Below are 13,524 nucleotides of genomic sequence, written 5' to 3' on the forward strand. Positions count from 1 at the left end.
GACGACCATGTCTAAGGGGTCTCTGTTGGGGCGATATGCCTGGGCCAGCCACAGCTGTAACGGTCGTAGTCTGAGGCGGGCGTGTCCGACTACATGGGTGCAGGCCGCCATGTGCCCCAAGAGTTGTAAGCAACATCTGCCTGTGGTCGTGGGGAATTGTTGTATGGAACTCACGGCCTCCTGGATAGCCAGGAATCGTGGCACGGGAAGGCTCGCCCGTGCCACCACTGAGTCCAGGACCGCCCCTATGAAGTCTAGCCTCTGCGTGGGGACCAGTGATGACTTGGGCACATTGACCAGCAGGTCGAGCTCGTGGAACAATTGTAGCGTCAATGTCACATGGGAGCGAACCTCGGCCTCCGACCGGCCCGCCAGGAGCCAGTCGTCCAGGTATGGGTAGACTCGCATCCTTTTCTTTCGAAGAAAGGCTGCTACCACTGACATGCATTTTGTGAACACGCGTGGGGCCGTTGCCAGGCCAAAGGGCAAGACCGTGAATTGGAAATGGCGCTGGCTGATAGCGAAGCGCAGGAATCGCCGGTGGTTCGGCTGAATGGCGATGTGAAAGTAGGCGTCTTTCATATCGAGGGCAGCGTACCAATCCCCTGGATCCAGGGAAGGAATGATGGTACCAAGGGAGACCATACGGAAGCGTGGTTTGAGCAAGTACTTGTTTAGCTTGCGAAGGTCCAGAATCGGACGGAGGCCCCCCTTTGCTTTGGGAATGAGGAAGTATCTTGAATAGAATCCTTTTCCTCTGAGGTCCGGGGGAACCTCTTCCACCGCCCCCACTGAGAGGAGGGCCTTCACCTCCTGCATAAGGAGTTGCTCGTGAAGAGGGACGGGGGTGGTGGGTGGGAGGGAGGGGGCGAGGAAAACTGAAGGGTGTAACCTGATTCCACCGTGCGGAGGACCCAGCGGTCCGATGTTATGCTTGACCATGCACGGTAAAAATGGGACAGGCGGTCCCTGAAACACAGAGGGGGATCCGGAATGGAGATGGGTACACTGTCCTCGATCGCAGCTTCAAAATCCTGGCTGCGGTTTGTTTTGGCCCTGATTTTGGCCCTGGCTAGGCGTATTGTTGCGTCTACACCTGTTGTTCCTGCCCCGTCTATGATACGGTTCCTGACGAGGGCGAGGGTGGTACTGCCTCTGTGGAGGCTGGGGCTTAAATGGCTTCCTCTGCGTCACCGGGGTGTGCATCCCCAAAGACTTGAGGGTGGCTCGAGAGTCCTTGAGGCTATGCAGTCTGGCGTCCGTTTGCTCTGAAAACAAGCCTGAACCCTCGAACGGGAGGTCTTGGAGGGTATTTTGCACCTCAGGGGGAAGGCCAGAGGACTGCAGCCATGCCGCGCGTCTCATCACCACTCCTGACGCAATTGTCCTGGCAGCTGCGTCCGCAGAGTCAAGTGAGGCCTGTAGGGAGGTTTTGGCCACCGCCTTCCCTTCGTCTACAATGGCCGCGAACTCGGGTTGCAAGCCCTGAGGTAAGGCGTCCTTGAACTTGGACACCGACGCCCAGGAGTTGAAGTTGTGCCTGTTCAGGATCGCTTGCTGGTTTGCGATCCGTAGCTGGAGGCCTCCGGACGAGTAGACCTTTCTGCCGAATAAGTCCAGCCGTTTTGCCTCCTTGGCCTTAGGGGCCGGGGCCTGTTGGCCATGTCGTTCCCGTTCGTTGACCGCAGAGACGACCAGCGAACATGGGGTTGGATGGGAGAATAGGAAGTCAAACCCCTTGGATGGGGCGAAGTATTTCCTCTCTACGCCCCGTGCAGTCGGTGCGGAGGAAGCTGGCGTCTGCCATACGGTCTTATAATTGGACTGGACCGTTTTTATGAGCGGGAGCGCGATCCTGGAGGGACCCTCCGGGCTCAAAATGTCGACCATAGGGTCCTCCTGCTCAACCGTCTCCTCTGCCTGTAATCCCAAATTGAGGGCTACCCGGCGGAGCAGGTCCTGGTGTGCCCGATGGTCAATCGGGGGCGGACCGGACACTGTTGTGCCTGCCACGGCCTCGTCTGGTGAGGAGGAGGAGGTCATGGCCTTCTGTGTATCCTCTTCCTCCTGCAATTCCTCATCCACGAGGTGGTCCCCCGGAGTGCGTTCCCTGCCATGGGCCTGGGACGGTGCCGGGCTCGGTGCCGAGTCCGCCCTCTCCCTGTCCGGCGGTCTGGAGACCGTGGCCTCCTTGCGGGAGGTAGGGCGGCACCGTGGGGAGCGGGACCGGTGTGTTGAGGGGCCCGATCTCGAGGTTCTGGACGGAGGGCCTTGTTGGTGGTAGGCCCAAGGGGTCCAGAATGGCCATTGCCCTGGGTGGCTCCAGTGTGGCTGCCAAGAGGCTTCTCGCTCTCTACCGGCTTGCGCTCTGTGGCCGTATCTGCTGGAACGGCCCGAGTCCTCTTCCGACACTATGGACGGAGATCTAGAGGGCCACGGCGGTGCCGTGGGGCGGTGCCGGTCCGGAGTCGGAGAGCGGTACCGTCGAGACCGGGACCGTGAGTAGCGCCGTGCAGACCTGGACCTGGACCGGTACCGTTGGCCCCGGGACCGGGAACGGCTGCGGGAGGACGGTCTCGGAGATCTTGCCACCGAAGTGTCCCGGTGCCTGCTCGAGCCAGGCTGCCGGACCGGTGCCTCGTGCGTGCTGGGGCCCGACTGTTGTGCGGCCCGCTGCGCAGAGGGAACCCGGGAGTCTACCGAGGCGGAGCTCGACCGGGACCGGCGCCGCGCACGGTGCCGAGATGGCGACCGTGATGGGCGCATCATCGCCGGCTTGCCCTTAGACGGCAGCCTCGGCGGAATGTCCTTAGCGCGGAGGGGCCCTTCGGTGGACAACTCAATGAGGTCCTTTGCTGCCTCAAATGTGTCCGGGGTGGAGGGCTGTTCCAACAGTTCCTCCAGCCCTTCCTCCTCACTCGACGCGCTTATCCCAGGGCTCAACGGGCCTTTCGGCGCCGGAGTCACTGGCACCGGGATCTGTGTCGGGGCCGCGACGGCTTTGGCAGCACTTGCAGTCTTCGCGGGTGCTATCTTCTTATGCGGGGAACGTCCTCGGGCCTTGGGTTGGCTTCGCCGGCGAAGAGGACCGGTGCCGGGTGCGTTCCCGCCTAGACGGCACCGTCGGCTTAGGCTGCCCCGCCGGCGTCGGGTCGCGAACCGATGCCGGGGCACTCCGCACCGAGGTTGACGGTGCCACGGAAGTGGAGGGCTGCAATGCCGCCTCCATGAGCAGCTGCTTAAGGCGAAAGTCCCTCTCTTTCTTAGTCCTAGGTTTGAAAGCCTTACAAATCTTGCAGCGCTCCTTTTGGTGTGCTTCCCCCAGGCAACGGAGACACGATTCGTGTGGGTCGCTCAATGGCATAGGCCTGCGGCACGTGGCACAAGCCTTGAAGCCTTGGGCGTGCGGCATGCCCCGCCACCCAGGGCCGGTGCCGGGGTTGCCAAACACCTATCGCGAAGAAGTTTAGGTCTTTGTGAAGAACTGATAACTGCTACTTAACACTTAACACTTAATTACTAACAAACTGCTAACTATATCACTAATTGCTATGCTAAGGGACACTCTCGGACGAGAGACAGAGATGTTCCAACGTCGCCACGGGCGGTAAGAAGGAACTGAAGGGGGGTCGGGCTGGCAGGGATATATATACGCTAGAGCGGGGCGCCGCTCTGGCAGGAGGGGAGACCCTGCAGGCCCGACGGGAGCCGCTAAGGGAAAAAGTTTCCGACGTTCGTGCACGCGGCGCGCGCACACCTAATGTGTAATGGACATGAACAAGCACTCGAAGAAGAAACAATGTTATTAATTTTGATCATTAGAAGTTAGTTGGACAGAGCTATATAATTAAATTTATAAAAATAAACAAATTAGCCAGCTAGCTAATGCCACTCATGTTCATGTTCAAATTCAAACACACAGTTTAGCAATTTTACATCAAGGGTCTGAAATTTCAGATCAAGCTAAACAAATGAGTATTCATCACTGGTATAATATTTTTAGGTGATGGTCACCCACCTGGAGCTCCATCTGCATTGCATTTCACCCTATAATTGTTATTATGGTGCTTATTAAACTCATGGTCATCACAATGTGTTGTATGCATTGTTAAATAAAAAAAATGTACTTGAAGCTAAAACCACAAGCTCAAATTGCCTCTCAGTGCATTGCTTTGAAACAGCTGTAGAAGATATGACCCACTCAAGAATTGTTCTTGAGGGGTCAAAAGGGGGACATGTAGTTGTAGGATTTTATGTTTGTATTTTGTATAACTTAGGATAAAGGATAATAATGTAGTATGTATTAAATGTATTGATGTATGATATGATTTGATTGTATTCTGTCGGCCACAGTGACTGGATAGCAGAAAGGAATGACGCTGGGTTGTTGGAAAAACGCATCAGACAGGCTGCCTCTGTCTCAACTGATGTTAAGGCAGGAACAGACCAGAACAGTCCTTATGGCTGGTTATGGTCACCTTTTGTTTTAGGATAAGTTTTCATTACAGTATTTGCTATAAGGTCTCGTCTCTTATCTGCATTGCAAACGAAGTTGTGTAAGGTTCTTTTGTAATCCCTTTAGTAACCATATAACCCTTTCTAAAATGTAATCCTGTCTGAAATTCTCTGTAAAATTGTTCGGTGTGAGCAAAGGATGTGTGCATGGTTAAGGATGACTGTGAAAGCCATCGCAAATGTCCAGATGGTCAGAAGAAGTGACAGGAAACAATCAGAAAACATCCATTGTATCTGATGCTAAACGAGTTAGCAGCATTGAAACCTCAGAGATGAGGCAAACCCCCTGAAGGCGAGACAACAAATAAGAGATAACAGCGGAAAACCCCAAGATTAACACCACTTAAGGACTAACGATTACAGAATGACATTTTAAAATCCATAGCCACCAGATGCATCCTGATAGAGGAGTGTGCCAGGCCCTGGTTCCTCAAATGAAGCAGGTAGTCTAAGATCAACTGCACCAAAGAACACGAAGGGGAGATGCCCCGTTCGGCAGCCCAGTGGGAGACCCTCGTCCATTTTGCCAGGTAAATCTGTCTAGTCAAGGGCTTTCTACTCTCGAGGAGGGCCTTCTGGACCCTGTCCGAACAGGCCCTTTCCTCAGGGTTCAGCCACGCAACATCCACACCATGAGGTGGAGGGACACGAGGTTGGGATGCAAGAGTCGACCGTGATCCTGTGACAGCAGGTCCGGTCGGTTTGACAGGGGCCATGGAGGGATTGACGACAGGCTCGAAAGCATCCTGAACCAGTGCTGGTGAGGTCACGCCGGGGATTTTCACTAGGACCGTGCTGATGAGCGGAATCGGAGGGAAGACATACATCAGGCTTCCTGCCCACAGCAGGAGGAAGGCGTTGGAGAGGGAGCCCTTGCCCAGACCCCGGCTGGAGCAAAACCTGTGGCACCTCCTGTTTTGCCTGGTGGCGAACAAATCCACTTGGGGAGTTCCCCACTTCTGGAAGATCATGCCGGCTACCTCCGGGTGGAGCACCCACTCGTGGTGAGAGGGGAAATCCCTGCTTAGGTGATCTGATAGCATGTTCTTGGCACCTGGACCTTCTAGGTCGATTCCATGGTCGATGCAAAAGTCCCAAAGACGGAGTGCCTCTTGGCAGAGGATTGCACTCCCCCTTGTCTGTTGATGTAGAACATGGAGGCTGTGTTGTCCATCAAACTCTGACCACTTTGCCTGACAAGCGAGGTAGGAAGACTGCACATGCTCTGCACACCGCCCTGAGCTCTTTGACGTTTATGTGTAGCGTTGTTTCCTCTGGGGACCACATACCCTGGGTCTGGAGGGTGCCGAGGTGCACCCCCCAGCCGAGAGGTCCGAAACCAACTCGACTGAGTGAGGAGTGCTGTCCTTCCAGGACTTTCTCAGGGTCGGTCCACCATCGCAGCGAGGTAAGTACAGTCGCAGGGATGGTATCGACTTTTTCTAGGTGGTCCCTGGACTGGAAGAAGACCGTCGCCAGCCATTGCTGCAGGGGTTGCATCTGGAGCGGCGCACCACATATGTACATGCTGCCATGTGACCTAGTAGGTGCAGGCAATCCCTGGCCATGGTCAGGGGAAATGCTAAGACTTCTGTGATGAGGTCTGTCAGTGCCCTGAATCTCTCCAGCGGCAGGAACACCTGGTGCAGGTCGAGTCAAGCACTGCTCTGAAGAACTCCATCCTCTGTACCGGAACTAATGTGGATTTTTTTGTTGTTTACCAACGGGCCAGGTGGCTAACAGCATTGCGACATGCCTTTGGACCTGGGGCCTGGAGATGCCCTTGACTAGCCAGTCGTTGAGGTACGGGTAAAACTGGATACCCTGAAGTCTGAGGTAAGCAGCCACCACGGACATGCACTTGGTAAATACATGTGGTGCTGTTGCTAGGCCAAATGGGAGGACCACAAACTGATAGTGGTTGGGACCTACCGTAAACCGGAGGAAGCGTCGGTGTCCCTCGAAGATGACCATATGAAAGTACGTATCTTTCAGATCGAGGGCGGCGTACCAGTCTCCCGGATCCAGGGAGGGGATGACGGAGGCCAGGGAGACCACGTGGAACTTCAGCTTTGCTAGGAAGTGGTTCAGGTCTCGCAGATACAGGATAGGTCATAGACCATCCTTGGCCTTTGGGATTAAAATGTAGCGGGAATAGAACCCTTGTTCCTGTACTCTGGAGGAATGCCCTCCACCGCACCTAGCTGCAGTAACCCCTCTACCTCCTGCACGAGGAGACTCTCATGAGACGGATCCCTGAAGAGGGACTGGGGGTGTGTGGGGAAGAGGGGTAGAAAGTAACTGAAGGGTGTAACCCCGCGCCACTGTACTGAAGACCCATCGGTCCAATGTTATAGATGCCCACGCAGGGAGGAAAGGCGGCTGGCAAAAATAGGGGAGGGAGGATCCTGGGAACAGTCTAGTAGGTCGCCCTTGGGCATACCCTCAAAATGAGCGCTTGCCCGCCTGCTTATTGTGGGTCGAGCTCGACTGAGGCGCCTGTGAAGGCTGTTGGCTAGGAAGCATCTGGATTTCTTAAGGGGAGGCTCCTGATAAGGGTGGGTCCCCTGGCCCTGAGGCTCCTGCGGCTTAAACCGCTTGTGGGCAGGGCCGGGAACATACAGGCCCAGCATCTTAAGGGTCGTGCGGGAGTCCTTTACGCCATGGGGCTTACTGTCCGTCTGTTCCGCAAACAGGGCTTGCCTATCAAAGGGAAGGTCTTGCATCGACTGCTGAGCCTCCGTGGACAAGCCAGAGAGGAGCAGCCAGGATGCCTGGCACATAGCGACGGCCAAGGCCATGGTTCAGGTGGCGGTGTCCGCTGCATCCGACGCAGCTTGGAGCATCGCCCTGTGTGACGAAGTGGGGATTTTCCCTTGTTATGTTTTATGTGAGTTTTACTGTTTGGCATGAATACTGTGTGCCTCAGTTTCCCTGTGTGCTGCACCAATACCTCAGTGGTGGGAATAGGAGTGTGTAACTTTGGCTGAGACCTCTGGGGCAGGTGACACTGCTCCAGCTGCCTGCACCTATGCTATGAGGGGTGCCCTTCGTCACCTGAGACCCAGGAGGGGAATGCAACCAGGTGACAACCAGGTGAGACTTTGCCTGGGAGGTGAGACAAAGACAAGGAGGAGGAGCAACAGGGGTATCTGAGGTCAGGTCGCTGGAAACTGGCAGTCTGCTTAGGGGGGCTGGAAGAGAGGGAGTCCAGGGCATCTGGCCAAGTACTCAAGATGGACTTGGCTGAAAGTCACTGATTTCTGTGATAGCAAGCTCTGTTCTATGCTGTGTTCCTGTCATCTAATAAACCCTTCTGTTCTACATGCTAGCTGAGAGTCACGTCTGACTGTGTTGTTGGGGTGCAGGGCCTTCTGGCTTCCCCAGGAGCCCCACTCGGGTGGACTCGCTGCGGGAAGCACATGGTGTGGAAGGGGATGCTGAATGCTCCGAGGTCAGACCCAGGAAGGTCGAAACTGTGTAAGCATCTTGCCCTGCCGACAGTATGCTCAGAGAGAGGAGGCATGCTCCCCCAGAGTCCTGACTGGCTTTGTATGGAGTAGTTCCAGAGCATCGCCTGGTGACTCCATGACACCCTGGCCGGTCGTGCCCTCCTCTGTAATAGCCTGGAACTCTTTCCTAGAAGGCTCAGGAAGAGAGCCCTCGAATTTAGCCACAGCGTGTGACATGTTAAAATCATAAAATACCAGGAGGGCTTGATGTCTCCTCAACAGGAGACTAGAGGACAAATAAACCTTACGCCCAAACAAGTCTAGGCTCTTGGACTCTTTGTTCTTAGAGGTAGCCCCGAGATCCCGATGTGGGTGAAGAGTTGCCTGGCGTGGGACTTGGCTTGCACCCAGTCTTATCCTTTCCCTTGCGGGAAGGTTGGAGACCGGCCTCGCATCACCTTCTTGGTCAGAGCCACAGATGGGGACTGATGCCGGCCAGTGGACAGTCCTGGTGAGGTGTTGTGCACCGAGTCCACAGTACTCGGCACTGAGTCGGAGTGTTGCTCTGGTGCCAAGGTGAGGGCCAACTCCATGAGGAGCACTCTAACGAATATCGTGCTCCTTCTTAGTCCTTGGCTTGAAGGACTTGCAAATTTAGCACTTCTCACTAACGTGTTCTTCACCCAAGCAACGCAGACAACTGCTGTGTGGATCACTAACGGGCATGGGTCTCTTGCAGCAATCACAGGGCTTAAAGCCTGGGGACGGGGGCATGCCCCGTCCCGAGGCAAAGTCCCATTCGGGACCTACGAAGTCACTAACTATAGCTAAGGGATTTATAAACACTAACAGAAAACTATACACACTATAATACAAGAGATATCTAGTTCGAACGAGCAGCAACAGCACTAGCTGAAGCAGCAACAGTTCCAGCACCATAACTGGCGGCAAGAAGGAAAAGACAGTTACCTTTTCCGTAACTGGTATTCTTTGAGATGTGTTGCTCATGTCTATTCCACAATAGGTGTGTGTGCTTGCCGTGTGCACCAGTGCCGGAAGTCTTTCCCCTAGCAGTACCCGTAGGGGGGAGCGCCCCCTGCAACGCCTGGAGTGGTGCCTGCCTGGCACAGTAGAAGGGGAGCTGCGCGCTCCCCCCCATCCTCAGTTCCTTCTTGCCAGACGACTCCAGCAGAGGGGAAGGAGGGTGGGACATGGAATAGACATGAGCAACACATCTCGAAGAACGGCAGTTACGGAACAGGTAACTGTCTTTTCTTCTTCGAGTGATTGCTCCTGTGTATTCCACAATAGGTGATTCCAAGCTCTCTCTGTTGGAAGTGGGTAGGAGTTCACAAGTTCCCAGGATGGAGGACAGCCCTGCCAAACCCAGCGTCATCCCTGGTCTGGGGGACGATCGCATAATGCGAGGTGAACGTGTGAACCGAAGACCACGTGGCGGCCCTACAAATATCCTGAATAGGGACATGGGCCACGAAGGCAGCCGACAAGGCCTGCGCCCGAGTCGAGTGCGCCCTCACAATGGGTGGCGGGGGAACACCCGCCAGTTCGTAACAGGAACGGATGCACGAAGTGATCCAATTGGACAGCCTCTGAGTGGAAATCGGCTGGCCCCTCGTGCGCTCAGCCAAGGCGACGAACAGTTGCGAGGACTTTCTGAACGGCTTAGTCCGCTTGAGGTAGAAAGCCAGAGCCCGCCACACATGGAGCGTGTGGAGACGGCGCTCCTCACTGGACGCGTGAGGCTTGGGGCAGAGGACCGGTAGAAAAATGTCCTGACCCATGTGGTAGTCGGAGACCACCTTTGGGAGGAATGTGGGGTGTGGGCGAAGCTGGACCTTGTCCTTATGAAAGATCGTGTACGGCGGCTCGGAGGTCAGGGCCCAGAGCTCCGAGACTTGCCTGGCTGACGTGATAGTAACCAGGAAGGCCACCTTCCACGAGAGGTGAGACCAGAAACACGTGGTCAGTGGTTCAAACGGGGGCCCCATGAGACAAGCCAATACCAGGTTTAGGTCCCACTGTGGGACCAGGGGTCTAGAATACGGAAAAAGACGGTCCAAAACCTTAAGGAACCGGCCAGTCATAGCATGGGAAAATACCGTGTGCCCTTGCACACCTGACCGACGACGGCGCCAGGCCCTGGGTCCTCAGGTGGAGGAGGTAATCAAGGATAAGCTGGATCGGGGTAGTCACCGGGGAGATGACCTGGTCTGCCGCCTGCCTAGAAAATTGGGACCACTTCGCCAAATAAGCACGGCGAGTGGAGGGCCGTCTACTTTCGAGGAGGACACGCTGAACCTGGTCTGAGCACGTCCGTTCCTCTCCACCTAACCACTGAGCAGCCACACTGTGAGGTGAAGAGACGCTAGGTTGGGGTGGAGGAGGCGGCCCTGGTCCTTAGAGAGCAGGTCCGGGCAGAGTGGCAACGGCCACGGCAGAGCTACCGCCAGGCCTGTGAGGGTCCCATACCAGTTCTGCCTGGGCCACGCCGGAGCAATCAGAACGACCTGGGCCTTGTCTGACTTTATCTTCTCCAGGACCCTGCTGATTAGGGGGCACGGGGGAAAGGCGTAGAGAGGCCGGCCTGACCAGACAGGAGAAAGGCATCAGAGCTGCGCCCTTCCCCAAGCCCCCCCCCAGAGCAGAACCAGGGGCATCGCCGGTTCTGCCGAGTCACAAATAGGTCCACCTGGGGAGTTCCCCACCTACGGAAGAGCCGGTGGGCCACTTCCGTATGGAGGGACCACTCTTGTTGCGAGGAAGAGTCCCTGCTCAAGCAATCCGCCCTCTCATTCTGGACGCCCGGTAGGTGGAAGGCGTTCAGGTGGATGTCATGGGCTATACAGAAGTCCTGCAGCCTGATGGCTTCGCGGTAGAGGGCAAAGGATCGGGCCCCGCCTTGCCTGTTGATATAGAACATCAAGGCCGTGTTGTCCGTGAGGACCCTGACTACCTTGCCCTCTAGGTGCGAGCGGAAGGCCATACACGCTAGCTGCACCGCCCTGAGCTCCTTGACATTTATATGTAGGGTCAGATCTTGAGCTGACCACAGACCTTGGGTCTTAAAGTTCCCCATGTGGTCCCCCCAACCCAGGTCCGACACATCGGACACCAGCTCCAACAAAGGGGCCCTGTCCCTGAACGGGACCCCTTGGAGCATGTTGTTTGGGGCGGACCACCACCATAGGGAGGTGATCACAGAGTCCAGCACGGTGAGGACCTTGTCCATCCTGTCAGTGACCTGGGAGAACTTCGAAGCCAACCAGAGCTGGAGGGGCCTCATCCTGAGTCTGGCGTGACGGACCACATACGTGCATGCCATGTGACCCAAGAGTTGCAGGCAAATCCTGGCTGTTGTCACCAGGAACCTTATGACTGAGTCTATGAGACCTTTCAGGATCTCGAACCTGTCTGGGGGGAGAGAGGCCCTGTCCGATTCTGCGTCCAGGAGCGCCCCGATAAACTCTATGCGTTGGACCAGGACTAACATGGACTTGGTGTTGTTTACCAACAGGCCCAAGGCGGTGCACATGGACAGGAGTGCCACATGATCCCTCGCCCACCACCGGGAGGTGCCCTTGACAAGCCAATCATCCAGATATTCCCCTATCTGGACCCCCCCGCCGTCTGAGGTAGGCTGCTACCACCGACATGCATTTTGTAAACACCCTGGGGGCAGTGGACAGACCAAACGGAAAGGCCGTGAATTGGTAATGATTCTGTCCCATCACAAAACGGAGGAAGCGTCTGTGCCCCTCGTATATGTGGATGTGGAAGTACGTGTCCTGTAGATCGAGGGCAGCGTACCAGTCCCCAGGATCCAGGGAGGGGATGATGGAGGCCAGGGAGACCATGCGGAACTTGAGCTTCACCATGTACTGGTTCAGACCTCAGAGGTCCAGGATGGGATTGAGCTCCCCTTTGGCCTTCGGGATAAGGAAATAACGGGAGTAATACCCCTTGCCCATGAACTCCTTGGGCACCGCCTCTATCGCTCCTAGTCCTAGGAGCCGCCCAACCTCCTGCTCGAGCAAAGCTTCATGCGAGGGGTCCTCCAAGAAGAGCGGGGGCGAGGAGGAAGTAAACTGGAGGATGTAACCCTGGGAGATGGTGTTGAGGACCCATCAGTCCGAGGTTAGCTGCGACCATTCTGGGAGGAATGCACACAACCGGTTGGAGAAGGGAAGCTTTATTGGGGGTGGATCCCTGATGAGGACTGGCGGGGTGCCCCCGCGTGTCCCATCAAAAATGCCTTTTCCCTGCCTGCTTGCCCTTGGAGGACCCAGACTGGGGGGCAGGCTGAAACTGCCACTGAGGGCATCTTTTATAGTCCCACTGCTTCTTATGGGTGGCCTCATACTTCAGGAGGGCGGCCTGGGCAGGAGTCTGCCGTAGCTTGAATTTAGGTTTTGCTGGAGCCGGGACATAGAGGCTCAGAGTCTGGAGGGTCATGCAGGGGTCTTTCATGTCATGCAGCCTTGTATCTGTTTCCTCCACAAACAGAGCTTTCTCATCAAACGGGAGATCCTGCATGGAAGACTGCGCCTCGCTGGACAGCCCAGAGAGTAGGAGCCACGATGCACGTCTCATGGACACCACGGAGGCCATTGATCATGTGGCCGTGGCCGCAGCATCCGAGGCTGGCTGAAGGGACACCCTAGCAGCCTCTGTCCCTTCCTCCACTAGTGCCTTAAACTTCTTCCTATCATGCTCCTGGAGGGAGTCCTCAAACTTAGGCAGGGAGCCCAGAGATGGAATTTGTACCAGCCCAGGAGATCCTGATGGTTCGCCACTCGTAACTGGAAGCTCGAAGATGAATAAATTTTCCTTCCGAAAGGGTCCAGTCTCCGAGAGTCTTTGTTCTTTGGGGTTGGGGCTGGCTGACCCTGCCGTTCCTATGGTTGACTGACTCGACCACCAAGAAGTTGGGCGCCGGGTGGGTATACAAGTACTCGTGCCCTTTAGTGGGTACACGTTCCGCCTTTTTAGAGATGGGGGCCAACGAGGCCGGTGTTTGCCACAGGGCATTTGAAATCTTAGCCACTCCTTCATGGAGAGGCAAGGCCACCCTACCCAGTGCCGATGGGGACAACACGTTAAACAGGGAGTCCGAGGGCTCCTCCATCTCCTCTGCCTGGAGGTGTAGCTCGTTGCCACCCTCTTTAAGAGTTATTGGTGGGCCCTAGAGTCCTCCTGCGGGACATGGGGGGGCTGGGGCCGCAATCGCCTCCTCCAGGCAGATGAAGAGGCCAGTGTGGTGCTCTGGGTGTCGGCCGGCACCAGAGAGTCCACCACCTGGTTGGACTCCGGGCACAGTACCAAGGACATACATCCCACCGACTCCTACCTCGGGGGTCTGAAGAGGGAGGCCGACGGTGCTTCTGAAGCTCTGGCCACCGAGCGAGCCCCCACCGGCTGGTACCCCACTGGTACCCTTCGGCCAGCCACAACGGTCGGTGCCGCTGCACCTGCTGGGCCGGCTGTCCGGGTTGGCCGGCCTACCCATAGAGGGATGGCTATGGATGGAGACTGGGCT

The sequence above is a fragment of the Terrapene carolina genome, unplaced genomic scaffold (genome assembly GCF_002925995.2).
Source record: "Terrapene carolina triunguis isolate 2854851 unplaced genomic scaffold, T_m_triunguis-2.0 Scaffold233, whole genome shotgun sequence".
Lineage (NCBI taxonomy): Eukaryota > Metazoa > Chordata > Testudines > Emydidae > Terrapene > Terrapene triunguis.